The sequence below is a fragment of the Balearica regulorum genome, chromosome 10 (genome assembly GCF_011004875.1).
Source record: "Balearica regulorum gibbericeps isolate bBalReg1 chromosome 10, bBalReg1.pri, whole genome shotgun sequence".
Taxonomy (NCBI): domain Eukaryota; kingdom Metazoa; phylum Chordata; class Aves; order Gruiformes; family Gruidae; genus Balearica; species Balearica regulorum.
This window is the reverse complement of record NC_046193.1, coordinates 14,707,010-14,733,277: the sequence shown is the minus strand read 5'-3', so window position 1 is coordinate 14,733,277 and position 26,268 is coordinate 14,707,010. Positions and strand designations below refer to the sequence as shown.

Below are 26,268 nucleotides of genomic sequence, written 5' to 3'. Positions count from 1 at the left end.
TGCAAAAAGGCAAAGCAGTGAATGCATTACTGTTAGCAAAGAAAGCTGACAGAGGGTCAGATGTTCTCTTAACTTGCACATCCAGCAGCTTGAATGCTTACCTGGGCTGTCTGTCAAATACCAAGTATTTTCAGTCTAATCTATTCTTGATTCGTCATGAAGCTTTATGTGTGTTCCATTGTGTTCAAGGAAAATGGGGAAAGCCAAGCATAACTGATGGACATTGTGTCCCAGGACCTGGGATGAAAGAGTTGAGGTACAGGACAATGCTGAGCTTCAAACGAGGATAATATCAACTGTAGTCAAATATTTTTATACCCCAACCTATGCTAAAGTGGTGCTAATCTCTTGTCCCCAAAGATACAAAAGGATGCACTTACTAAGCAGCCCGACCCTCCTTCAAGCAGATTCACATAACATGTGCCAAGTAATTTACAGGCTGCCATCAAACTGTCAGTCAAGAGGGGCATACAATGGAAACTGTTGCTCAAAGTGCCATTGAAAGGGGAAACATATGTTTCAGTGAGAAAAGACAATCAAACAAAGAAGTGGGCGGCTGGGGAGTTGCAGTCGCAACAGCAGCAAGGATCCAAGCCTCACGCACAGCCCCGGGAAACAAGTTCGGGGGCCATGCCCTCGTCTAACACTTGGGTAACAGCTTTGTGTTTAATAAGCTGAAATAATTTTCTGAGTGTTGAAGCCAGCTCTAAACGTGCTCTGAAGTGAGGGTACAAAACTGAAGATACCAAGCAAAAAGCCCACTTCAGGCTCAATTATTAGCAAAGGTTTGTATCGTGTTATCCTATTGCTGTAGCTGCTGCATAATAGAACTGCCCAGAGAGACACTCTAACCAGCAACTTGAACGTGACCTCAAAGCTTAAAAGCTGCCTTTGTGTGAGTTTTGGTATCTAGGCTGTGTAGGTGGAAAGGCGTTAATAACTCCTCCGGTAAGTAGTTATTTGAAAAAGGAAGGGGGTGATGGACATTGGAAACATGTTGGACAGAGTGTACTTGAGGCTCTGTTGTTTGCCAGGACATCGGTCTCTACAGGAAAGGACAGGTACGTGCATGGGTAAACCTAAATGCCCTGTTTGTGTTAGCACCTGGGGCTGCTGCAAGCCTCCAGTTAACGCTGCAATAACAATTGCACCAGGGATTTGTGCAGGGATTTTGCACGCAGTTTTCACAGCTGCAGTTGTCAGGCACTCAGCATTTCTATTTCTCTGCTTCAGGAACACCTTCCAGGTCTGTTGTGGCACCTATTACAGGTCTTTTACTAGGATGGACCACCAAGAGATGCATAAAATTGGAGCAGACATGGGAAGAAATACCCCATTCATTCTCCAGCATGTGAGACTGGGGGCATTTTCAGAGTGATGGTCCCAAATCGCTGGTGTGTAATACCTTGGTGTTAGGTAGAGTCCTACTGCAGGGTCAGGATAGATGAGGATATACAGGAGTTGATGATTTTGAAAGAGCATTTGCAGGAGCTTATACAAGAGATCATGTGCCCCAAAGACTCTTGCGTGAGATTATTATAGCAAAATTGATTTGAAGAGTAAGAAACTGGGATTTGATGACACAAGATGCCCTTTCTAATCCTTTGTTCTTACAACTAGCGGTCAACAGAGCTAGGGACTGTGCTGCTTTACTCAGGAACATCAGAGAGGTGGCTTCACTTCATGTTTGTTTTTTGTGAAGTGATCCTGACCTCCTTTGGAGGGTGCTTTGTGAGTTAGGAATGAAAAGCACAATGTGAAAGGCAGCCATTAGTATTATTTGGAAGTGAACTTTACTGAAAAAGTAGATAATAAATGAAACAAATGCTCCTCTTTTTTGCTCTGATACATAATTTTGAAGTAGTTGTGTGCAAGGATTTTCTCCTTTCTGTATAGCACAGGCTGTAATAGGAGCTGAAATGTGCTGTGTGTGGATTTAATACCAAACATTTCCTTTTGCCTGTCACTGTCAGTGTTTCCTGTTGGAACATACTAATGAGCACCTAACTCGTTAGCAATAAACAGCCTTACATTTTGCCTCACTAACAAAGATCAGAGATACTATTATACATAACTATCTGTTATGTTTGATATTTCTCAGGTAACAAAGTGTTTGAAAAACATCCCATGACATAAGAAACTCCCCGGAAAGACAGACCTCGTTCTCCAGTTCTCAGTGGCCCTGGAGCTGCAGCTGAACAATTTTATTGTGTTCTACAAATATGGGATTCTTTCATGAAAAATTTTATTGGACCTTTGGATATCATCAAGGTTGAATTTCAGCTAAGACAACTAACAGCACTGATTCAAAATATTGCTCTGAGTAGTAACTCATATTTTTCTGAATTGTGTACTTGAGAACAAACCTTTTTAAATTGTCCCTTGGCCTAAATTGAAATAAAGTGCTAGCGAAATCCAGTAGCTACTGTGTTTAGGTACATTACAAAGTGTTTAGCCCATGTTGTGCTTTCTGATTCGGTTATTGTATGTGGGCTATTGTATCATAGAAAAATTGGATCTTTTAGCAGTATGACAATTCATAAAAACCAAGGCTTTGTTACAGACTAGCCAAGATAAACCTGGTGAGCTACCCTTATGTCAGGTAAGGTAGTATAACAAGAAATATAACACTTCCTATGATCTTTCCTTTCTCTGTTTCTTTTGAAGTATTGTCACTGCTTCTGGAGCTTAAGGTGATACAAAACATTTCTGCAAATCAATTAATATGTAAAGCTTCTGATGGGATAGTAATCACATTAAGGTTAGACTGGCACGAATGTCCTGCTTGCAGCAACAGCCAACATGCGTGGGAGCCACCCGTGTGGAACGCTCCCTCAGCAAGAAATGCTGTGTTCGGAGCCCTGCATAGGAAGAAACCCGCCATGGGTTAGTTGTTGATTGCTAACGTGATAAAGGAAAAGAACTCAAACAACAGATGGAAGAGAGAAGAAATGAGTCTGCAAGATATGCATGAAAAGAGCACCCCTAATCTTGCTCTTGAATTGCGGGGAAGTGACAACTGAAGCTTTCTGTGTCCCCTGAACTCAGGATGGAAAAGAAAATGCACCAAGTCTTTCAATAAGTCATGCTGAGGGGGGCTGTAGGGTGCAGTGTCTACCTGAAGGCTTGAGGAGGTCAGGGTCGGGTCCAAACCAGAGCCCGGCAGTGCTTTGCATGCCTGGCAGCACAATGTGGTCGCTGTCCAGAACAAATGAAAATGCTCCACAATAGTCTGTCCTGAAGGGTTGCAACCTGACCTGAGAAGTAGGAAAATGCACAACGGATGAACTCCCATAATTTTCCCTAAGTCTGTCTCTGCTATATACTGCAGAGGAATTCAGTCCATTGGTTTGGAGTCTTTGTGCTGGTCAAATATAAATAGAAACACTAGAGCAAAATCACTGATGTTTGATTCCAGATTTTACTGTGGTGCTGTTAAAATACTGCTCCTGAAAAGCCAGATTGATTCAAAGATTTACCGTGACCCAATGTGACCACCACTATCTTACATTAGCCCTTTTAAAAACTGTAGAGATTGTAACATTATTTCTTTTTCCATGGAGAGTAAATGAAAAGTCCATTTTGATTGTGTCTGCACTTTTTAGACCCTGAACAAGGGCTGAATAAACAGGAAATGAAGGTCGGGGGCAAGGAGTGACAGAGAAGAAAAGGTGAGCAGACAGGATGGTCAAAGATGCTGGCAAATGGGCCAACACAAAGGGTCGTTCTTTTGCATTTTAATATTTAAAGTAGCTATGATTTTACATAGAAGGAAGATAATGGTTGTGCTCCTGGGGAAGGTGCTAAGAGGAAAACCTGAGCATCAGTTAAATTTGCAAGGTATTTCCAAACCTGATGCTCAATGGCTTCTTATTAAGTATGGAATATTCTGTACTAATTCTGCAGCCTGTGATGAGCGGGCGCTGCGCCAGCCATTTTGCATGGGGGCTACCAAGCAGATGAGTGCCGAGCTGTATGGAAGATTTCATTTGTGTAAATGAGGAGGCTGTTATCACAGCACTAAGGGTCCTGTTTTTAAAAGCAGCCTCCTGTGGCATTATGCACAAAGCAACCTATTTATGCAGCATGAAAATATTTATGTGCTTCGCTCCAGCTTAAAAAGGGAATTTGCAATAGATGAAGGACATGAGAAAGGATTGGAGTGAGAGATAAGGAGAGATTAGAAAAGGCAGATCATGAAGTACATGACATCCTGCAGCAGTATGTGGAGTAACCCACACCCCCACACCCCCCCCCCCTTTTTTAAGACCTAAGCCTTGAGGATGGTGTCTGGATCATTCATACGCTCCCTATAGACTTAATTTTCTGCACGCAGGGTGCTGCATACAAAGATGCAATTGCTGGAAATGCAAGGATCTGCTGTGCTGAAGGCATTGATGGTCTTTGTAACCAACTTTGTCCTTTCCAACCTCAATCGCTTGCCCTCACTGGGGTCACGCCCAGGGCTTGCCTTTGGGCAGGGGGGTGCTGCAGGGCGCTGAGCTCCTCCACTGAAAGCAGAAAACATGGGGAAAATTGCCAATGCAAGGGCTCAAATTGACATGGTGCTATTGGAGTGGTCTTAATGGGATGGCTTCACAACAGGACAGGGCTAACTGTGCTCACTGTTACATGGCTCGGCCCCTTGTTCCCTGTCCTTATATGCAAGCAAGTTTCCTAGGCTTTTTCAATTACTAAATGTTTGTTTTGCTGAAGCAAGCAGTTCCTCCAAGGGGCTGCAGTGGCTGTGCCTGTGCGCCTTTATTTTCACTAGCAAAACAGCTGTTGATCAGCTACAGCGCTCTTCACTGACTTTTGTAGGACCAAGCTGGGAGTAGGACGTGGCTCCATGTGCCCTCTTCCCCTTGCCTGCCTTGAAAGAGAAATTGCAGAAGAGCTGTCTCGGGCATAGTTAGTCCTGCGGGTAAGAGAATGGCTGGGTTATTGGGAGCACGCACCTGATGGGGACACTCACAGCCCCTGCACCCGGTCCCTGCCATGCCAGGCAACCCAGGTGTACAGTCCCATCTGAAGGCCACCTGGCAGCCATCTGCTCACACGTGTACGTTTTCGAGGCTGGGCAAAAACATTAGGAATGGGCTCTGAAGGCTTTGGCATGGCAGCAGCATGGGCCCATGTTGTGCTGTGCAAGGTCCCGGGTACCTGGCTTCTGCGCATTCCTGCTTGGTTTTCCACTGCACTTATCTGGACCGCAATTATGTTTCTTTGTGCAGAAAGGCAGCTTAGATGGCTAATTGTCTTGTAGCAAAGCTGCTTGCACTAAGGCAGGCAGGTATTCCACAGCGCTCTCAACAAAGGCTGCGAGTACAGCATAAGGATATTTTTTAATTGCCTTTCAGCAATTCAGCATCATTCTTGCTCCAGATGCAGATGCACCAGCCCCTGGTCCTCCATGGGACAGCCAGTGCCACCCTAGGTAGCTCAAAGGGGTTTGTGTCTTGACAGATTGATGGGCTGGGGATGTGCCACGTCAGCTCCTCGAAGTCTTTGTGTGGTATTTCAGAAATCAGCTCCGTGCTGCTTCTAACCTCCCCCAAAACACACGCACCCCACCCCTCAAGTATCAGGCTCTCATTTGATCCTGTGCTCAAATAACACAGTGTTTTGTTTTTAATTAATGTTGCAGAGAGGGGAAAATGATCATTTGGTCTCTGTGGGAGCCTGATTTGACTGCAGACTCGGGACAATATCTAAGACGGAGGCTCCTGGCTGAGATGGGGGGAGTCAAGGTCAGCTCCTGGCTTGTGACAGTACCCTGAAATGTGACTGGGGACTGAGCACCCCCTGAAATAAAAATACCTGAATACATGTTGGATCTGGGGGTGGTCACACCTAAGCCATAAAGCAATAAAAATCATAATGCCCCAACAACCCACGGAGCTAATGAAAAACTTTCAAGTCCAAATACGCACATAGTGACAGCCGTGAAAGTACCTAAATAATTTCCATCTCAGCTTTCTGTGTTGTGCTGTCCACTCCCCATCTCTCGTTGTCACTGCAGTTGATGGCTGCTGAAAAGCCTTGTCCGATTCCTGCATCTGTTCCTAACATACAGGCCAGCAGTGCTGTGAAGGAGAAAACGCTGCTGCTCATGTAAGCTGTCCTGTGTGTTGGCAGGGCTGTGAGTTTCAGAAGAGAGTGATGTATTTCAGCTCTTGTGAAATTTCTGAATAATCAGCTCATCAAAAAATATCATGCAGAGTTCCCTTGTAGTCCTCTCCAACTTGCCACCTCTCCTGCCAATAGCTCTGTAGGGTGACCACAGCTTGGCATAGCCCATTAGCAGAGCTCTGCACAATCACTCCTGAACAGAGCTGGCTGGAAAATACGATTTTCCTTCTTGGGGGGGGGGGGAGATTTGGTCAGGCAGGGGGGGTGTTTGCCTTGGCGTTTCAGGATGAAGATTTTCTCCACTGCTCCCTCCAGCACCCTCTACTGCTCACCCCTGCACCCCACCCTTTTTCATCCACCCCCATTTTTTAGAAAGTGACTCCAAGAAAATAAAAATTCCACTTTTAAAAGTGGAATTTTAAAATTCCAATTTTAAAATTCCAAAGTGGCAAAGACATCGGATACTGTTTGACCTGCTGGCAATCTCCTCCTGGCCCCTAGGGCTAAGCCTCTCGCTGCAGGACAGGCACTGACCCGCCAGCACCTCCTCCAGCTGGGACTCCAGGGCAAGTTGTCCTTGGACCTGCCCTTTTTGCTGCCACTGCCCAGTTTCTTCTGTGGAGTTTCTTCAAGATATTTCCCTCCTCAAGCAGCTCAAAAACTCGCTGTTTAGGCAATTGGGAGCTGGCGACCACGTCTCTGTTCACGAGGAGATGGTAGGTGCTGGAAGGGCCTCGAGGTAAACCTGACCAGCGGTGCTGTGGAGACGAGGGGCCGAGCAGCGAGAGTCGCTGGCCTGCCTTCAGCTGCTCCTCTCCGTCCTGGGTGGCCTCCAGGCACGGCCCCCTGTGCTCCCCCCTTCCTCTCGTCACTGCTGTGGCTGGGAAGAGCAGACTTCCTCGCTGTGTCCTCTAACCATACCCAGAGCTGAAACAGGGGAGGAGGCCAGGGAGGTTGCAGACCCCGTCCTTAAGGCAGGTGGTGAATAACAAGCTGAGTGGAGGAAGGAGGTGTAAAAATCAATGGTTAGTACGTTAGGATTAGAGCTGTGACATGAAAGCCTTACACGGCCAGGATTATTATATTTTTTAGGCCCATGGCAGCTGCATTGATTATGGCACTTGTTGTAATGTGTGCCTAGCACTTGTGTCACTGTGCAAACCCCTGTATGCACACGCAGGACACAACTGCATCCATCAGGGAGAGCTGGCTCGGACACAGTTTTCCAGCTCTGCCTGTCCCCTCCTCGTGCTCTGCCTGTCCCCTCCCCCGACCTGGCCACAGCTGCCAAGCATTTGCTCTGTCCCTCTTTACTTGTGTCACCCTGTCTCGTTCTGCTCAGGCTTTTGTCATTTCTTTTGTCGCCATAGTGACAGGAAAAGAGTGATGATTGCTGGAGTAATTTCCCATATTAGCTAGCACTGGCCTTTCAGCCTAAATCAGCACTTCATTTTCCCCGGGCTCCGGCTGAGCCCCAGTGGAGCGGCATTAAAAAGCGGTGGCGGATGGGCCTCGGCGCGTCGCGGTGCTGCCAGCCGGGACAATCTGGGCAGGGACTGGGCCCTCGGGTCACCGTGGGCCCCACCTCTGCACACCAGGGATGCACAGAGGAAAGGGGAAGGAGAAAAACCCCACTTCTGCAGAGGTTTCTCCCCAAGTGTATTTGCTGTGAGTCTCGTGGTCTGTAAAAGCAGGAGCTTGGGCACTTCTGTCTGTTTTGGGGCACGTGCACGTCTGCAGGATGCATAGGAGGAGCTCCCCAGAGGTAACTGCTCACTCCGAGCCACACAGCAAGTGGACAAAGACCCCCACAGGCACTCCCAGATGGCAGCCCCACTTTGCACGGCCTCTCGCAGCGCTGACCCTTCCCAGGGGCCCAAACCAGGGCTGGGCCCAAACCAGGGCTGGGCCCAAACCTGGGTTGGCAATGGGGCAAGGGGGGGGGCTCAGTACAAAATACTGCTCTCTCCCAGGCTTTATTAGTCATTTAGTGCATCTCAGAGAGACAAACGGGATACACACACAAATGCATACTTAAAAAATCAAGTTCATTAAGTACGCAAACATGTTTAAATAACAAACAGGCTACTGAAAAGCAGAGAAAGGTCACAAAATACGAACTGAAAGCTGCTCTTCTGTTCTCTGCTCCAGCAGCGCCGGTCCCTGCCACAGAGGAGGATATATTAAGAAGAGTCAACTTTCATTTCAAGTGCGCTGCCTTTTGTCCTCATATCACAACATTAACATTATCCCCACATAATTTTGTGTATTTAATTTTACAATAGACTGTGCCAGTGAGTGCTGCCTGTAAATATTTGATCACCACCGTTCCTCTAGGATTATCTTATCAAGAGTAAAGATATTAAAATAGAAATCTTGTCATGTTACTGCCTTTATACTTCCAGCCTGAGAGTTGATTGACAGAAAATGAACTGCCTGAACTAGCTCTAAAGTGTCTTTTCACTGAGAGCTTTAATGCCAGAGGCTATAGAAAAAAGGTAGCTAGTCATCGGAAACTAATGCCTTGCTGTAGTTATGGAGCTTTTGTACTAAAGATTAAAAAATATGAATCTACTAGGGGTATTTTTACAAGTGTAAAATGGTGTTGGTCTTTTTGTATCTTTTTGCCATCTCTAATGAGCCTTAAAAAGAGCCTTCCCTTTTCTTCCTGCACTTGAATATTAGATGCAGCCTCACCGCAGCTCACAGACACAGGCTGAAGTTTTGCAAGAGTAAGCTCTTGACTTATCTAACCTACAAAATTTCTTTTTGGTGATAAAACAGATTGCGAGCCAGGACTGAATGTTCCTGCCTAGCTTGGAATATCAAACCACTATAGACAAGTCAAGGTTTCTATTTATGGCCAGTTAAAGACACACCGGTAATGCTATTTTAATGTTACAAAATTGCCCTGAAATTGTCATGTGTCTGAAGAGCACCGTGCTGCAAATATATAGCCAGTCCCCGAGGGCTTACTCAGCCTGTGCTCCAGCACAAATCAATGAGAGTTTTTGCTGGAGTAAGGACCCAAGCACCAATTCAGAAAAGTACCTAAGCACAAGCAAACTTTAATCACAAGCTCGTGCTCCTTGGAAATCAATAAAGACAGAAGCTGACTGGGCGAGGGGATGGGAAGGGGTGTGGGACCCGCATCCCTGCAGCGCCTGCACCCCAGCGGGCGAAGGGCCAGCGGTTCCTGGCATCCAGAATAAATCTGGCTTTGTCCTGTCATGATCCTGGAGGGCAGGAGAGGGTCGTTAGTTCCTGACCTGTCCCATCGCAATGACAAACTGTAGCCACCGGCATTAAATCACCCCATGCCTTCAAGGCAGTAACAAAAGTGTTATTGTGGGATGACTGAGGTTGGAGTGACTGGAGGAGACGGTGCAACCTGGAGCACTCTGCTTTAGTCAGATCATTCCTCCCACTTTTCTTCCCTCCAACATGAACAATAACTGTATGAAATGAAAATAATTGGACACTGAGCAGTCTATTGTTGAGCTGACGTGAAAGGGATTTACATGGGTGGCTCCCATTAACAGCAATGAGGGTCCCCTCCATGCTTTCCCTGGGCTCTGAATGTAGAAAAGCTTGTCCTAACATTTCACTTACGGGACAGGTCAAGAGCTGTGGTTTTGTTCAGCGTGCTCAATATATTCAATATATTCAATTAAAATATACTGGTGTGTTCATCAGCTATTAACTGTCTTTGCAATAGCTGTAATTAAACAGATACTTCCCTGTGAAAGAAAATCTTTCAAGACAGACTCTGACATGGTGGCAGTGGAGAGCAGGAATTTCCCAGGTCTCCGATGAGGGTTTGCTTTGTGTCTCTGCATGAATCCCTCAGCTGCTGAGAGTTTTCCTTTCGCTGCCGCTGGAGCAAGGATGGCTTCGTGGCCCACTGAGAGCCGCTGATTTCCATGTAGGTAGGGGATGTCAGCAGAAGGCGAGGGGCTGGCCAGATCCAGCTCCTGCACATCCCTTCCCTGGGCACAGAGGGGGTGGGCTGAGCACCAGCGGTGCTGGATGCTTGGCAGCCCTGGGGGAATAAAACCAGCCAGGCAATTTTCTAAACCAGGCAATTCACTTGCAGAAATATCATTTACCAAGTTCCACTTAGAGCCTCAGGGATAAGAAATGGAGAATGAGAGTCGGCTGCTCAGGAGTTTTTAGCAAGCTCAGAGGTTTTACAGGGTTTAGCAGCTGGTGGCCTCCAATTCAATGGGCGGTAGAGTTAAAAGCCACGCACCCTGCTTTGAAAACTTCCTCCAAAGAACCTGCAATGAAGAGAAACCCCAACAAGGCAGACTAGCGCAAAGCAGAGGAAGGAACTGAAGGAAGCAATAAGTAATTACCTGAGCCAACTGTTCTAATTATATACACACAGCAGACAAATGGTGATAGCAATTGTTGGCACTCTTAAGACTGATAGCAGGGAAATGGAGATACAGTAGAAAATAACACATATTAGGGAATTACTATTCATTATGCTAAAGAAGGGGGCGGGTATTTACATTAGTCAGAAATCAGGCATGCAGAGAGATGGGAGACAGCAAGGAGAAGCATAGCAAGAAAACCCAGAGCGCGGTTGTGATGGATTTCCCTGGTAGCTGTGAACAAGGGGGTGCTGAGCCAGGCGTGATGCCACCAGCACCACTGCTTTTCCCCAGACACCTTTCAGGGCTGAGCAGCACACGCTTTTCCCAAAGGCGATGTTCCCATCGGCCAGGTTAGTCTCCTGTATGTACCTTCCCACATGCTTAAATGCAGCTTTTCCCCAGGAGCCCTGGAGCACCAGGTGCACACACCCCACCACGGGGTGCACCCTGCACAGGCAACAGTTGTCTGCTAATGGATAGCCCCAGCATTGCTCGATTGTATCACAGCTTTGTGCAGCTGACGGCATCCACCGTGCAGCTCTCGTGTGTGCTCATGGTCTTGCAGGTCTTTTTGCTAAAATGTCCCGAAGCTCTGTGCGAGTTTGTGCCATTGTCCTCACCAGGTACCATCAGCTAACACCTGTGTTCCTCTGCTGAGGCCCTTAATGAAGATAGATAGCGATCAAAGTAAGCTTCAGCCCAGTCCTTGAAAAAAACCTCTCCTTTCACATTTACTGGGCCCTATTAGGCAGTTCCCCACCCATTTCTGAGGTTTTCAATTAATCCCCATCTTCTCCACCATGGCTTATAATCTTAGATATTCAGAGCATGAAGGTAGGGGATTCACTGAAATCCCAGAGGAGGAGAACTGTTGGATTTCCTTTATCTGCAAGATCAGTTAGGGATTTCAGGTTAATCTAGCTTGGTAAATCATGTTGCATTTTATCCCATTTGCCTTCATGTCTCCAAAAATGGTCTTTCTCTCATAAAAAAGTCACCAAGCTCTGAGTATTGGACCCTGTTCACTTAGCAAGCCCTTCTTAAATAGATGCACTACATTTGCCACAGAGACAGTTCCACCCCTGAGCTGACACAGGTGTTAAGCAACCATCTGTGGGTCCATGTGCCCTTCAAACTTGCAGGACAGAGACTGCCCACTTTCTGCTGTTGGTCACCCAAGCCCACTCCTTAGGTGTCTAACAAACTCAACGAAGTATGTAAATACCTAAAAAAACATCCTGTTGCAAGTTCCCACTGGGCCATCAGGAGCCATAAAACCTAACTCGAGATGGGCTGTTTGGTGTGGGATTTCATTTCTGCACATCTTTCTTAACCTCCAGTCCATTTGCCATGTTACCTTTAGCCCACGCTCCAAAACTTTATGCTTGCCCATATACTCCTACCCTGTGCTACCAGCCAGCTACCAGCTGGCTACCAGTCCTCCAGTCTTGTCTCCTTGGTCCTTCTCTTGTCCTGTGGTTGTAGAAGTTGTGCATTTGAATAGTCTCTCCTAAATCTACCTAAGCATGCTTTTTGGCAAGTCTCTCTTCATCCTTTCGCTTCGTGAACTATTACACACAGCTTGCTTTGTTGCCAGGTCTTCCTTCTTCGTGCTACTTAGACTCTTAATTCTTGCTGTCCTTTCTAAGAAGACATTTTTCATCCAGTTCTGCCTCCAGCTCCTTCCTGAAAGTTTTTTCCCCTTAAACTGAGAGGCACCTTCCAGATCTGAAGCAGGTGGCCGGTCCCCACCTGCTCACCATGTGACAATGCAGATGGCAGAGTTGCACAGCTCCTTGGGTGATCAAGTGCTTTATAAATTTCCAGTCAGAGATATATAAAAAAAAATGGCCAAAAAAATTATAAAATCTTTCCAGGGAGCACAAAATCAGCACAACAACTTAACTAACTACATGCAGGCAGAAACATCGCACTGCCTTAAGTCTGCACAGATGTTTGTGCCCCAGCTCAGTGGGGTTTTCCAGGTAGTGCCCGCAGGCTCAGTCTCTTCCAGCAGTACTCGCGAGCCTCCTGAGCCCCGTAACCAGAAGGGAAGGGAACGCTGAATCCCAAACCTCTTCTGGCATAAACCAGGCTGCAGCTCAGAAGCAAACCATCAGCAAGTATCTGTGCTATAAACACTAAACAGAGAGTTTCTAGTCGAATCCAGCAGCCAAGAAGAAAAGCATCCCTTTCTACCCCTCAGTCTCCTCTCCAAAGACCCAGCCGTCACTGCTGGCCCTGGAGCAGGGCTCTGGCTCTACGCCGTCCTCAGCCGCTCTCTGTGGTGACTTTTTGATAAGGTTGAGGCAATGATTGTCAGTGAAACAAGACAGGAAAATTAACGGTTGCAAGACAGCGAGCCCCGGGGGTGCGGGTGTGTGTGCACACCTGTGTGTGTCCCACAGGACGAGCTTCAGCGCACTTGGTGTGTACCTGGGCTAAACACAGAGAGATGCCTGGCAATGCTGGCGGGGGAAAATGAATCCCATCCTTTCCCTACCAAGTGGCATGAAGGGACAGAGAAACAAGCACAACTGCTCCAGAACAAGCTCAAACCGAGATGCCGCAGGCACCGAGTCGCACTTTGCTGTGCAGGAGGGTGAAGAGCAGCAGCGCAGGCGCTGCACAGCCCATGGGGCCCGGGGCTTCCCCCAGACTTTGGGGCACAGCTGAGCCGGGCACGAGGGCCACAGCCCTCCCAGCAAAATACATACATTAGCGAGAGAGAGGGAGAGAGGGAGGAAGTTTTCACATATTTACATATATAAAGGTCTTTACATATCTAAAACAGAAATTATGATTTTAGTGTTTAAAATGCGTATATAAATAGGTATATTTATACACATACATATATATATGCTGGCTATATATATAAAGACCTTTATATATATACACACACATATTTACATATTTATGTATATATACATATATAAGATCTTTCTGCATATGCACACATATATTACATTATATATACATTTACAGATTTATTATATGTCTCCTAAATATAAGTATATAAAGGTCTTTTAGAAGAACTATATATATGGATGTGCACGTATATAGGTATATTTGTATGACCATGTATATATGCATATAATATATAAAATTAATATAATGAATAAATATAACTGCATATATGATAAATATTAAATGATCTGCATATTATCATGCATATTGTATCATATACTAAGTGTAATTATATGAGAATAAATATATATTATATTATATGTTATTCATTATGTACATTTATATTGTTATAATTTTATATATATATTTAGAATATATGTTTTTAAAGGTCTTTTAAAAGGTCTTTACATATAAGTATAATCAGCATATATATATACACACATACATAAAAATACACATATAGACATATATATTTTATCTATATCTGTTATATTAATGAATGAAAAAGTAAATAAGTAAAAATACAGAAAGAAGATTACGGCATTTCAGTTGCAGCCCCTGGGTAGGCCTGAGGTGAGGTGAAGAGATCGCACAAATAATTTGGCAGCCTTGTAATGAAAACTCTGTTCTCCAACTGCTTTCGTTTAAGCAGTCCTGTTTTAACAATACTTGCTTATTGCCTGGCAGGTACAAATGTAAAAAGATGTGAATAATATCCTGTAATGATCCTAGACAACAATATACATAAATATACATATACATATTCATATATAAAAATATATATATACACAGATGTGTGGGGCAGAAGAGTGTATTACACACACGTATACATGCATATGCACAGACAGAGCCACAGAGCAGCTTGTATTTCTCTCTGGGACCGTCAGAAGGAAGAGCTGCTCGGGGGGGCTCTCTGAGGCTGGGCTGGCACAAACAGTGGAGAAAATCAGCAGCCTGTCACCAAAGATTACCTAAATTGTGGGAGAATAGGAATAATATTGCTCCCTGTGGCTCTGCAGAGTTTTATACATGAGAAGTGTGTAAATGAAGGCAGGTGTAAGTGGCAATGTGTGTACAATACCCATGCCATTGGCTTTTGAGAAGCCCCTGGCACCACAGGAGCCGGGGAGCCAGCGCTGTGGTGTGACGGTGGGCGAGAAAAGTGGCCGGGGCGCGGGTGACATCCTCCTGCTTTGTGCCAGGAGAAACCACCTGAGTGCAGGCACACCGTCTGCACATTTTACTTTTAAATCTGCTGGCTGCTGCTTCTGGGCCTGACAGGTGCCCTGACACTTTTCCTTTCCTTCCCTGCCGCCAGCCTGGCCAGGAGACACGACGGCTGTCTGTCCAGCCCCGGTGCTGGCCGCTGCCAGAGCCCCCTGCTCACACACACACAGCCCCAGCTGGAAAGGAGGACCTGTCACGCCGTGGCATTTCTCTCCTCCAGCAAAGGGATCCTGCTGAAAGAAGAGAGGAAATAACATCAAAACCTAGCCGGAGGCTGACAAGCAAACTGACATTTAATAAAAAAAAAAATAGGCGAGGTGGAAAGAAAAGCCTGGGTGGGTAGTTTAGTGTTTGGCTACAGTTGCAAAGGTTTTGGGTGAGCCTTTCTGGCTGCCCCACATAAAAGCACTTCCAGACACGTTCCTAAAATGCCAGGAAAAGTATTGTCCCCTTCTTTTCTATCCCATAACTGCCCACACCCAGAAGAGCGGCGGTGTTGAGGCAAGCATTTCACCATCCTCAACTCCAGCAGCAGGAGGAGGATGGTGGGCAAGGGTTAAGTGACAGCTTATTTACAAGTGACGAGGGCGTGCAGAAGCCTGGAAGATTTTTTTTTTTCCAATTTTCTTCAGGTGACAGACACTTTACAGGCAGTTCTGCTGTCCCTGGGAACATCAGTGTGAAATGGAGAACTGGTGGCATTTACAGACTGAAGTTTCTCCTTGTACCCAATGACAGAATAAAGGGGAAAAAGAAAAAAAAAAAAAAAGCCAAACACACAAATGTTTTCAACCACCAGCGCCTCCAGCCTGTTTTTATGCCAGCTCTAACTCTGGCTGGTTAGACTCACTGTGCTGCTGCAGCAAGAGGCGGTTTGAGCTGCTGGTGGACAATGCTGCGTTCTACTCAAACAATTTCTCACTCGCTTAATTATATCCTGCACTTACAGTTTTACAGAGAACAGATGTGAAAGCTTACCTTGGGACAGATACATTATGTATACAGCATTAACTTCACACCCATACAGTCCCCATTTTAATTACACAGCCAGTGGGGGACCCAGGATAGTTTGCTGGCAGAGCAGTTGGTTTCATTAGCAATTCCCAAGACCTCAGCTGTCTGCAAGCGTCCTCACCCACGCAGGCTGAGCTGCACTGGAGATCCACTCCATGGAAGGGTGAGCCACCCACTGCCTGACCTCTGGGCTGCAATCGCAAGCCCCCCGCACCAAAAAATTAAAAGACCAACTGCTGGTGCACATCTATGGGCTTGAAGCTCCAGCCTGAGATTCACCTTTTAAACAAGTATATTTTGGAGAAAAGCCTTAATGTGACATGAAATGTGAGGCCAAAGGATATTGAAAGACAACTTGGACGTCCAGCGCTGTAGTAGTTTGTCTGATCTCTGACCCCTGTCAGGGGAACATCAGTACGACAGGTCCCCGCAGGCCGCAGCTCTCTGCTAATAAAAGCCTTTTAGCAACACCGAGAGAAGGGGGTTGATCGCAGCCTCTTGCTGGGTTTAATAGGTGGCAAAGCACAAGCTAGAATTTGGTTTTGTCACTCCATTTGACACATCTCCTCTTTGAACTGAAATAGGCAATGCCCTTACATTTTGTTAGCTTCACAGGAACCCCAAAAATTCCTCCAAATTTTAACAGCTCCAAAACTGGATTAAAATTTTGCTTGTGCTATCGTAAAACAGGGCAAACCGCCCTAAAAGAGCAGTATTTTCTCCATCAAGCCCACTGCATCAAAGCCAGGCAAGGAGGCGGTTTCTGCATTTGTTCCTTCCCAAGGTGAACAGAAAGAAGGGCCCTTTTCCTGCTTTCCCCTTTACATCTTTTCCAGGTGGCAAACGGCTCCGCTGAACCCTTTCCCCACACCACCTTTCATTAGCCGGACTGCCCTTCTCCCTGCCCACGGCACAGCCGCACAGTCCTCCAGTTCCATTCCAGGAGAGAAATCATCAATGTACATATGTCAGGTGAAATTAAAATTGTCCCTATGAGTTATTCTGTGACACAAGCTAGCACCAGCTATATTAAATCCTATTAATTAATATTTAATTAATTCTTTTCCTTGCCTATAAACAGTGCTACTGCAGAGCACAGAGACAATTACTATCTGGGGTGATTCAAGATATTATAACTTTCACAGTTACAAAAGCTGCATATTTGTTAAAAACAGTATGACAAATCTGTCGCTGTTAGAGCTGCTCTACCAAGACTAGAAAAATCCTGAATAAACTGCAATAGGTCAACAATTTGCCAGAAATATCAGCTGAATCAGGAGCCTGAGGTTTCATCTCACTGGAACATTACTTATTATGTGCACAAAGAGCCCTACCTCAGCAGAACACTGTGCATTACTTACCGAAGGGCCAGCAAGGCATGGCTTGTGTTTCGCTAACTTCCACTCGTTCAAGCTTAATTCTTTGCTTAGTTATTTCTCATCTGCTTTCTCAACTGGTAAGGAAGGGCACACGCTGGGACAGGCAAACTGCTCTTGTAGCACAGAAGACCTTTGCAATGGCATCTGGTGAAGCATGGCAGTGGGCAAAACTCAGCCGAAGTGGCCAACTTTCAGCAACCATGGTGCTTACTGCTCGTCACTCGCTTGGAAGTGATGCAGAAAATACGAGAGCACTTTTCTATTTGTTTCTGCTTATTGGGAAAATGCTCTTCCAGCCAGCAGTGCTTTGGGGGGCTGCACAGTGGTGATGTCCTTGCTGTGTGCTACCCCCATGGCTGGCATGGACAAGGGGGATACAAGGGGTTGGGTGGTCCAAGGTGGTGGGCTGCCTTATTTCTGCAGGATCCAGCACTGCTTCGTCCGCTTGTGGCATAAATGGGTCAATCGGGCAGGTGAATAACACCTCACCAGCTACCCACCATGTGCTCACTGTGTCTATGCTTCTTGAAGAGGCAGCAATGCTTTTAGTCTCCATCCCTACCAGAGTGACTGCTGGTGACATTTATTCAGGTGGTGACTTTCTCAGTGGCCTTAGGAGACCTGGGAGGTGAAGCTCCCAAACAAAAGCCTTGGTGGCCTTTTGAAAAATTCATATCTCTGTTTCCCTACTGAAAGTGGAAGAGTGAAAAAAAAAAATAAACTACCCCTTTACTGAAGTTGTTATGCAATGACTCATTTGCTGCCTGACGGGAGATGGGCCAGCGTCCCTCTCTGCGCCGCAGTGATTTGACTAATTACTTCTATCTGCTCCAGCAGAAAAGCAGTCTCCTCCAGCTTTTCTGCTGTCTGGGTCCTGTCTGTCAGCAGCAGAGAAGTGGGTAGCGATGGGAAACAATGTCCTTCTGGTTGGGGCTGTGGCATTTTGCCAGTTCCTTACCCCTACTGGGTACTGAAGAGTTCCCACTCAGTGAAAAGCCAAAGCCTGAAAAGCTGGGGCTGGGTAGACTGGACATTATGGGGCTGGCGTGTGGGCATTCGCATCTTCTCAGCACGTCACGGTTGCCCATTTTCCACAAGCCCTCTTGGCCACGTACCTGCTGGGGTGACAGCTCCTGTGGGGACAAGGAGGCTGCACGGCACAGCCCACTGCAGTGCTCGCGGCAATTAGAGCCTCCCTGGGAATTAAGCGTGGTGCAGAAGGCTAGTTAGACTCAGCTGTCAGGCTTCAAGGGAAACTGGGTTGAGTTTTAAGGTGGTATTTTCTTTCGGCTTGAGGCTGATGAGTTCTTGAGGATTTGGGGACTGAACTGCCATAGATGTCACTCAGATACGTTGCCCACCACGAGGACAGAGCACGGGCGCACGTGGGGATTCTTCCAACGCTTGCAAAATGCTGCTGTCTCCTCTGAGCTGCTAAACGGGGCCCGGGACTTCCACAACTGTTAATTATAGGCAAATGTTATTAAAGTAAATTAGAAGAAAAAGGCAGCTGCGTATGCAAACTGATTATATTTTTATACTTGTTTAAAATCACAACTGTGATTTTTAATTATAGTGGATCAAAGAAAATAACCACATTAATCCAAGGTAATCACGTGCGAGCTGATTTGATAACAACATTGTATTTAATTGGCAGTAAGCTCAGGCAACGTTAAACACAAATGAAAAGCACTGACACATTCTGAAGACTAATTAATATGACAGACTAGTAGCAAATGCATTGTTTATTACTACTAATTTCCAGTAGCTGGTTCAACGCCATTTTGTTACTATGATCCCCAGTGCTGCGTCCATCAATGTATGATATTTAAAACAAAAATTAAACATGATTTATTTTAAGGAGGAACAAAGGAGTTCAAAGATAATTAAATTATGCATTTCAAATACCAAGCTGCAGATAAAGAGCTTTAAAATACAGGGTTTTCCTCTTTCCAACTATAAGTCCCCTTGATATGTGCACATAATTCACATTAATGTGCTACATCAAGTGACAGAAGACACTTTTTTTCCCTGCACATTTTAATGCAGTTAACAAATGATGATTTTTTTCAGGGTCTGACACAACTCTCAGTGAAGTAAACAGAGAGATTACCCTCAGGACCCTGCCAAAGCCCAGCAAGCCATTGGAAGAATTTCCTTTGGCTCCAGTGGACTCTCAATCATATTCTAAGCTTTTCAGATTAGGGCCTGTTATCTTTTTTTTTTATCCTTAGAAAGTACCTAGCAGAAATGAAGAACATTCATTCAGGTAAAGTCTTTTAAATACAGTGTCCTGAAAGTTTGCTAAAGCTTTCCAGAGAGCCGCACACATTAAAATTCTCCTACCTGACTGTGCTACCTTCCACAGTTGGTTATGGACTGTAATGGCACATATTTGTCACACCTTGTTACAGCCTTGGTCAATAGAGTAATGGAATAATCAATCATCTATATTTTAGTGTGAGACATAATAAATACAGTGCATAATAGTCAATCAGGTCTTCACCAAGGAAAAGTTGAACAATTACAGTGGTTGTCAATGGTAAACTGCCTATGATAAGTATGCAAACATTGACCCCAAGTGTTACACTGAGAACATGGAAATTAAAATCATCTATCTTACTTGATTCAAAGCCTCCCAGATAACAAGGATGGTATTTAAGGAAAACCTTGGCTGGATTCAGATTGCTTCTTTCTGTTAGATTAAAATTAAATTAAGTCAAAATTTAGAAAATACTGGTTTAATTAAAGATACTTCACTAGCTCATAAATTATACATTCTCCATCCTGTTGCGAAGTGCAAGTTTGATATTAGGTGTCAGAGCTGCAGAGGATTCCTAAAGGTTAGGAATTCACATTTATGTGCTGTATAAAGCAGACTTCTGGAAACGAATGACTAATTATTGAAGTTCCCAAATTGCTACCCCCGTCTGCTCAGCAAGAGCAGTCTCCCTGATTTCAGCAAAAGCAGTGTTTTCTTCGGCAGCTTAGTCCAAATATGCAAAATAAGATGGCCAAAAGAGACCTTGGCCAAAAGCAGACATTGGCATGGAATCAAGCATGAAAATACTAATAGATAATCATCCAGAAACTAATTACGAAATGTAAAAAGTCCAGCTATCTTACACAGACCACTGCAAGGAAGAGTGTTTCAGTTTCATTAGCACAGCAGCAGCAGGAGAATCCTTGTAAAGTAGTTTTCTGAACTTCCTAATGCTCTTACCAACATACATCTGTTAGCTAAAGCCACATTCATTTAAATTAGAAGGGTAAAAAAGATAATTTAACAGTGAAGGTGATAACTCACTGAAACATACTGTAGATACAAATAAGGAAAAAAAACCAACAAACAAACACAGAAAGATTGAGAATGATGCCTTCCTGGAAATATGCTGGAGTCCAGTGCACATTATTGAGTCGTTTCTAGGAAAACAGGCCACAATGAAATGGCTGGTGATATAAAGCAGGTCAGGCTGGAAGACTTGGTGACTGTTTTTGAACTCAGAACTTCTTAAAATGCACTTGGTCCAAACAAATTAAAACTAAATTTAATGGGTTTGTCCCAGCACATGTGGCCATGGCAGTCATCTTCCTTCCTAATTGCAAGGCTGGGTTACAAAAAGCAGCCTTACCCTGGGTGGAATTTAAGCATGCGTTTAACAAAAAGCTTGTGCTCCTATCACACTGGCTTTGCCCTCCCCGTATCCACCGTGAACGCTCACACTGATGTCTGCTGAATCGACTGCCGCACTGTAAAAGCAGCCGTTACAAACCAAAAGGAGCCTGACAAACGTTCCCTTGGAGAGCGGGAGCACAGATGCTCATCGTCAGCTTGCCACCAGCAACGGCAGCGTTTCAGTCAAGGTGCCTCCAACACAGACTTGCAAATGCTTGGCACTGAGATGGTGGGTAACAGATGCCCATCAGTGCTGAGGAAGACTGCTGAAGATGAAGACAGGGGAGAGGTAAACTCCCTGGCTCCAGGGAATCTGGAGGAGAACTACAGACGTTATTGTTTTGCAGCATTGCTGAGAGGCTCCCTTGCTGCTAGGCAGCGCTGGCACTCAGCAAGATGCGATCCTCCATCCAAAGTGTGTCTGTGATTGCCTGAACCAGCGCGAAAGACACACATCAGTGCATCTTGAAACGGTTAGAAAAGCTCCTTATATATTGACCCAGTCATTAGCAGGGTGCTGAGGGGCAGCGCGGGGAGCAAAGCCCTCTGGCACGGCTCTCGGCTGCATCATACCACATTTTGGACAGCTTTGCAGAACCACAAAAAAAATCCCTCTGAGATGGTTTAGAGACCCCGGAGCTGATTATTCAGATAATCCATGACGAGATAAGCTCTGATATCATCAGAAAGGGTGCACTGTCACAGATGGGAAGGATGTGAACTCTATTTAAGCGGTCCCACGGTGAAACAGCTTGCAGCCAGCGCACAACTTACTGTCAGCTCTCTTTGAGCGGCTCCTTTGATTGCACTGCTCTGTGAAGGAGCACTTGTCACTTTTTATCGAAGGAGAGGGGAAGAAAGCAAGGCAGCCTGTTGCCAGGAGAAAAGATGCCACTCACTTTAAGTTAAAATATAGACAGCTGCAATGCCCTGGCTGCTGGTGATCGAGGACTAGCAGAGGTGTGAAGAAGTATCAATGCAGGGAAAGAGAAAGAAAACAGCAAGAGACTGGAGCGAGTGGAGAGCGGGGAGGGACAGTGCCCCAGACTCCCTGCTTGTAGCTGGTACTGCCTGAAATGCCTGAGCGTGCAGGAGGAGCAAACAGCAGCGATGTGCCCCTCCAAAGCTGCCAGCTCCCCATCAGGCTGAGTCAGGATGCTGCTTCCATGGCCCTTGTATCCAAACAGCCATGGGATGCCTGGCTTAGGATAAAAGGCAGAGTCAGGGTGACCCAGTGCAGAGGAGAGGTTTAAGTCCTCTAATAATAAAAGGGCAATCGGTTGTTTGGCACTGTCTTACTGTGGGCTGGCTACTCCTTACAGCAAGTTATCCTCAGCACGCGATGAGCTCTGATCGAAAAGGAGACAAGCCATAGCATCGCACAGCCTGTCCCGCAGCCTCTGCCTTCCCGCATCATCAGGCTCCGAGGTGTTCAGTGACATCCACCTTGGGGAGCTGGAAATCCCTCGTTTCAGAGCAAGAGTGTTAAAGCACCATGATTGTCTCTGTAACCCAGCTAGCAGAGGAAAACAACCTGGGGAAGGTACAAAAGCTCAAGTAATGCGAGCGCCTCTCCCCCCCCCCCCTTGGTTTGTCAGGATTCTGATTGTTCAAGATAATAATCAGCAAACAGAAAACACTGTACAAAAGGGCTGGGGCAGGGAAAGCCCCATTTTCCCTCAGCTTCTGGTGCTTCTGCTAAGAGTTACTTTGGCATATGAAAAGGCACCGGAGATTACAGTAGTAACGGAAAAGATGGAGAGGATGACTCTGCAGATGGAGAAGACAAAAATACAAGGCACTTTTACAGTATCCCAATTACCATGAGGCAAAGCGTTTCCCACTGGAGCTGGGAAAGCTGATATTTAACAGCTGTATCCAGCAGACTAACCAATTTGCTTCTATGGTTTTGTTGCTTATAGCAAAGCAGAAAATATTTATAGCTATTGTTTTCCTAAATTCAGCTTCATCCCTGCCCGATTTGTCTCAAAAACCTGTGCAATTTCTGGCAAGACTCTTTGGCAGTACTTCCCCACACACACTTTGCAAGGTCTATTGCATTTCCCAGTCGCGGCGCACGCCTGCAGGGCTGCGAGGCTCTGACCCCTTGTCCCACCTACCAGATTTTGAGGATCATATCCCTCTGTGCAAGCCTAGGAATCACAAATGGTGTATCTGTCCTGAACCGATGATGGATAAAGTCACTAAAATCACTTATCCACTCACTTTAGTGGCATTAGAGCACGATTAACTTTGTGTGCTGCAGAGGGTGGATAAGTGGAGGTCTGATTTTTCAGTTGGTTCTAGTTGTCATCAGTCTGCTAAATTTCCTAATGGATGTTGCATATGCTCATGCTGTATTTTTCCTTTAATATGAGCACAGGGGCTCACTCACAGAGTCCACAATTCTGCTGCTAATATCACTCTGTGTCTCATGGCAGCACATAGCCATCCATCCCGGCAGTGGAGAGTAATCACGCTAAGAAATTACACATACATTTGGCAACGGGCAACACCAATGTCACCTTCTAAACGGACGACCAAGGGATGCGGGAGTAAACAGAGGAACAGCCTTTCCCATAAGCAGAGGAAGGCACTGACTCCAAGTCCTGCAATATTGAGTTATCATCCGGACCTGGCTGTATTTCCCTGAGACTCGCTTCTCTTCATCTCAGCCTCTGGCGGATAGGTGACATATGGACGTCTTCATGCTCCTGGCCGCCTTGCCAGAGGTCACAGCCCTTTTCTTTTCCCCTGGTAAGCTGGGGATGGTTCCTGGAAGCATCATGGACTCTTCCCATCCTATCTGCCTTGTGAGCTCATTAGCTCTCCACTCTGCAACTTTGTGTGGAAGGACTTCAGGAGCAACCCTGCCAGCTTCAAAACCGTAGGATACTTCCCTACAGCAAAACCGCCATTGCTGCATAGGGCTACATCGTGCCACGGGCACTAATCCCTCACCAGCACAGAGTGCCCAGGAGCGCAAGGGACCCTCCTGCGTCCCGGGGGTGAACAGGCCAACGCAACCGCAGAGGTGGCAAACAGCATGGGAGCGGTGCTGCGTCGGCAAGGACAGGCCAGCACCTGGGGACGCACAGCCAGAGCCATCGCTGGCCGAGGACACAGCGCCTGGGGAGCCCACGGGTGTGCACCACCCATGGGGCAGGCCTGAGCTGAGACAGCATCTCTGCCAGGTAAAGAAATGAAAATGGTTTTTTTACTGTCTTTTGAGAGGGTTTTTTGGATTTTTTTTTAAGAGAGAAGACTGCAGATCTTGTCTGTCCCGGGAAATACGTTATAAAACTGCAATTTGCCTGTCTTGGCTCTCTCACCCTAGCATTGACCCTAAAGATGAACTCCCATGAATAAGTCTAATCCTGTTTTTCATGGTTCCCTAGGTTAATGAATATTTATGAATTGTTTCTCCAGAGCCAAAGCATGGCCCTTACAACTGGCCATGATAGTTCAATTTGTTTTCTTGCCAATTCTTCAAATTGTTTTTTTTTTATGTTGTTGTTCTTTTTGAAACTTGGGGGGTGGGGAGGTGGAATTCTCATTCCCAGTTGGTTCTTATCAAAGTGTGGGGGTTTTGTTTGGGTTGTTTTGTTGGTTTTTTTTTTTAAAGTCAGCTGGTACTTGGAGACTTTCCAATCGGCTTGAATGATTAATGTGGTGCCACTGACTTGTTTTGTGTTTGTATTAAAAAAAAAAAAAAAAAGGACAATTCATGTTTTCCAAAGAGCCAGTTAGGTATCTCTGATTGACCATGCCATGTAAGTTTTAAATTGTTCTTTGTGTGCACAAAATGTATAGCAAAAAGGAAGCATTTTCACAGAGATGAATGGAACATTCAAGGTTAGAGACAGGCAAAAAGGAAAAAATACCGCCTCTCAGCAAGCTGTGTATTAGACTATAATCATTACAAAGCCAGGTCTCAATATCCTACATTCATTTAAGGGAGAAGATTTGTTCTTTTGCCTACTATTTATTTAGCTAGTCTAAATTCAGTTTAAATAGCAAAACAGCTTTCCCAGTTTAGCTGCATTACCAAGTCAAGGTCATTCCCCTCAGAGAAAGATCAAGATCCTTTATAAGGGAAAAAAAAGAAGAAATTACTCTCCCCCCTATTGATCTACTGAACATCATTAGCGAAAGGTAAGAGATATCTAAACATGCTCTGTGATCCATTGACTTGCACAGGTGCTTTTTGAGTGTGAAACAGAAGGAAGTTATGCCATTATCTTGAGAAAAAAAATGTTCCTTTAGTGGCATTTGGAACTAAAATAGAGTTGTGAAGGGGGGGAGGATCCTGAAGGACTCCTCCAAGCCGCATGTTTGTGAGTCAATAAAGCAGTGAAGAAATGCAGCTCTATTGATTGGCATTATGTGCTGCTTCCCAGGTGAGAGTTCAGCCTTTTATAATGTTTTCCATCCACTGTTTTAATAATTTCTGTTGAATTTTGATAGCATTTAATAGCACATTTTTGTTTAGGAATAATAACCCTTTGTGCTTAAACTCGTTAGACTAAGGCATGCCATTGTAATCCTATCATTCAGAGACTGCTTGGCGAAGCGTGCAGGAGCTACATCCAGCAAGTGTAACTTTCACACCAGCCAAAATATATTGCATTCTAAAACCCCAAACAACAAAAAATATGGCATTCATTTTTGTGATTTTATCCTTATATCAGAGGGAGGGGGGAAAAAAAGTCACTTAAAAGCCTGAATGTGAAGGGTAGCCTTTCTCGGATTTCTTTGCTGCAAGAAGGAAGATCATTACCAGGGACCCAGGAACTGTTCCAAGGGTTAAAATTACTCATGGCATATTAAGGGGGGGCTCCCCCACATGCTCAGCACTGCCGGGGTGGGGAGATGGACAAGCAGGCTCAGCTGTGTGGCCAGGGGACGATGCTCCCCATCCGCCGGCACTGCAGGCTCCCCAGGGCAGGAGCCGCTTCGCCGACTGATTTGAGCAAGACCGATTAGAGCTGAACCCCGCAGAGGTCAGTGACCATGAACTTCAGCTAGGGCGGCACTGCAAACAAGCACTGGGCAAAACCGCCTTGCAAGGATACCTGGAAATGGCCTGGGAGGGCTCAGTTACTTTTCAATTCCAGTTCCTTTTTTATCCACTGAAAGTTTAACCACTGATCTCTGCGAAAATACCCTTTTTATCCACCGTAAGCTCAAAAATCTAGGTGGCTCAGCACCTTTGGAGGACCGAAGATACTCTCTCTGTCTCCACCATGCTCACAGCTAAACGGCACCGGCTCCGCTGGCCCCAGCGGGTGTTGGTGGGGTGGGGGATGGCTCTCGGAGCTGCTCGGGGGGTTGAGGAAGGGCCAGCACACCTCAAACTTGCACATGTGAGAGACTGCAGTGACTGATGCCAGTGTCCTGAAGAGACCACACTGCAGGGGCAAAACAGGGCTAAAACAGTCTCCCTGCTGGCCGCTGCCCTGGCCAAGGAGAGAGCAGCCCTATTATGGTCTGCAATTAAAGAGAAAATAAAATAATAATAATAAAAAACCACTTTATTTTTCCTGTCTCC

At 45.7% G+C, this 26,268-nt stretch overlaps 1 protein-coding gene across 9 annotated transcripts in view; it reads left to right on the top strand.

Moving 5' to 3' along the window:
* Positions 1-3,564, top strand: part of FHIT (fragile histidine triad diadenosine triphosphatase) — a 615,120-nt gene extending 611,556 nt beyond the window's left edge. For 6 of the 9 annotated variants that reach the window (XM_075762300.1, XM_075762299.1, XM_075762304.1 and 3 more), the window contains one exon: positions 2,102-3,564. The gene's annotated coding sequence lies outside the window, so the exon portion shown is untranslated. The remainder of the gene's footprint in view (positions 1-2,101) is intronic. The other 3 variants (XM_075762298.1, XM_075762297.1, XM_075762296.1) reach the window with 2 other exon arrangements.
* The last annotated feature ends 22,704 nt before the right edge of the window (positions 3,565-26,268 follow it).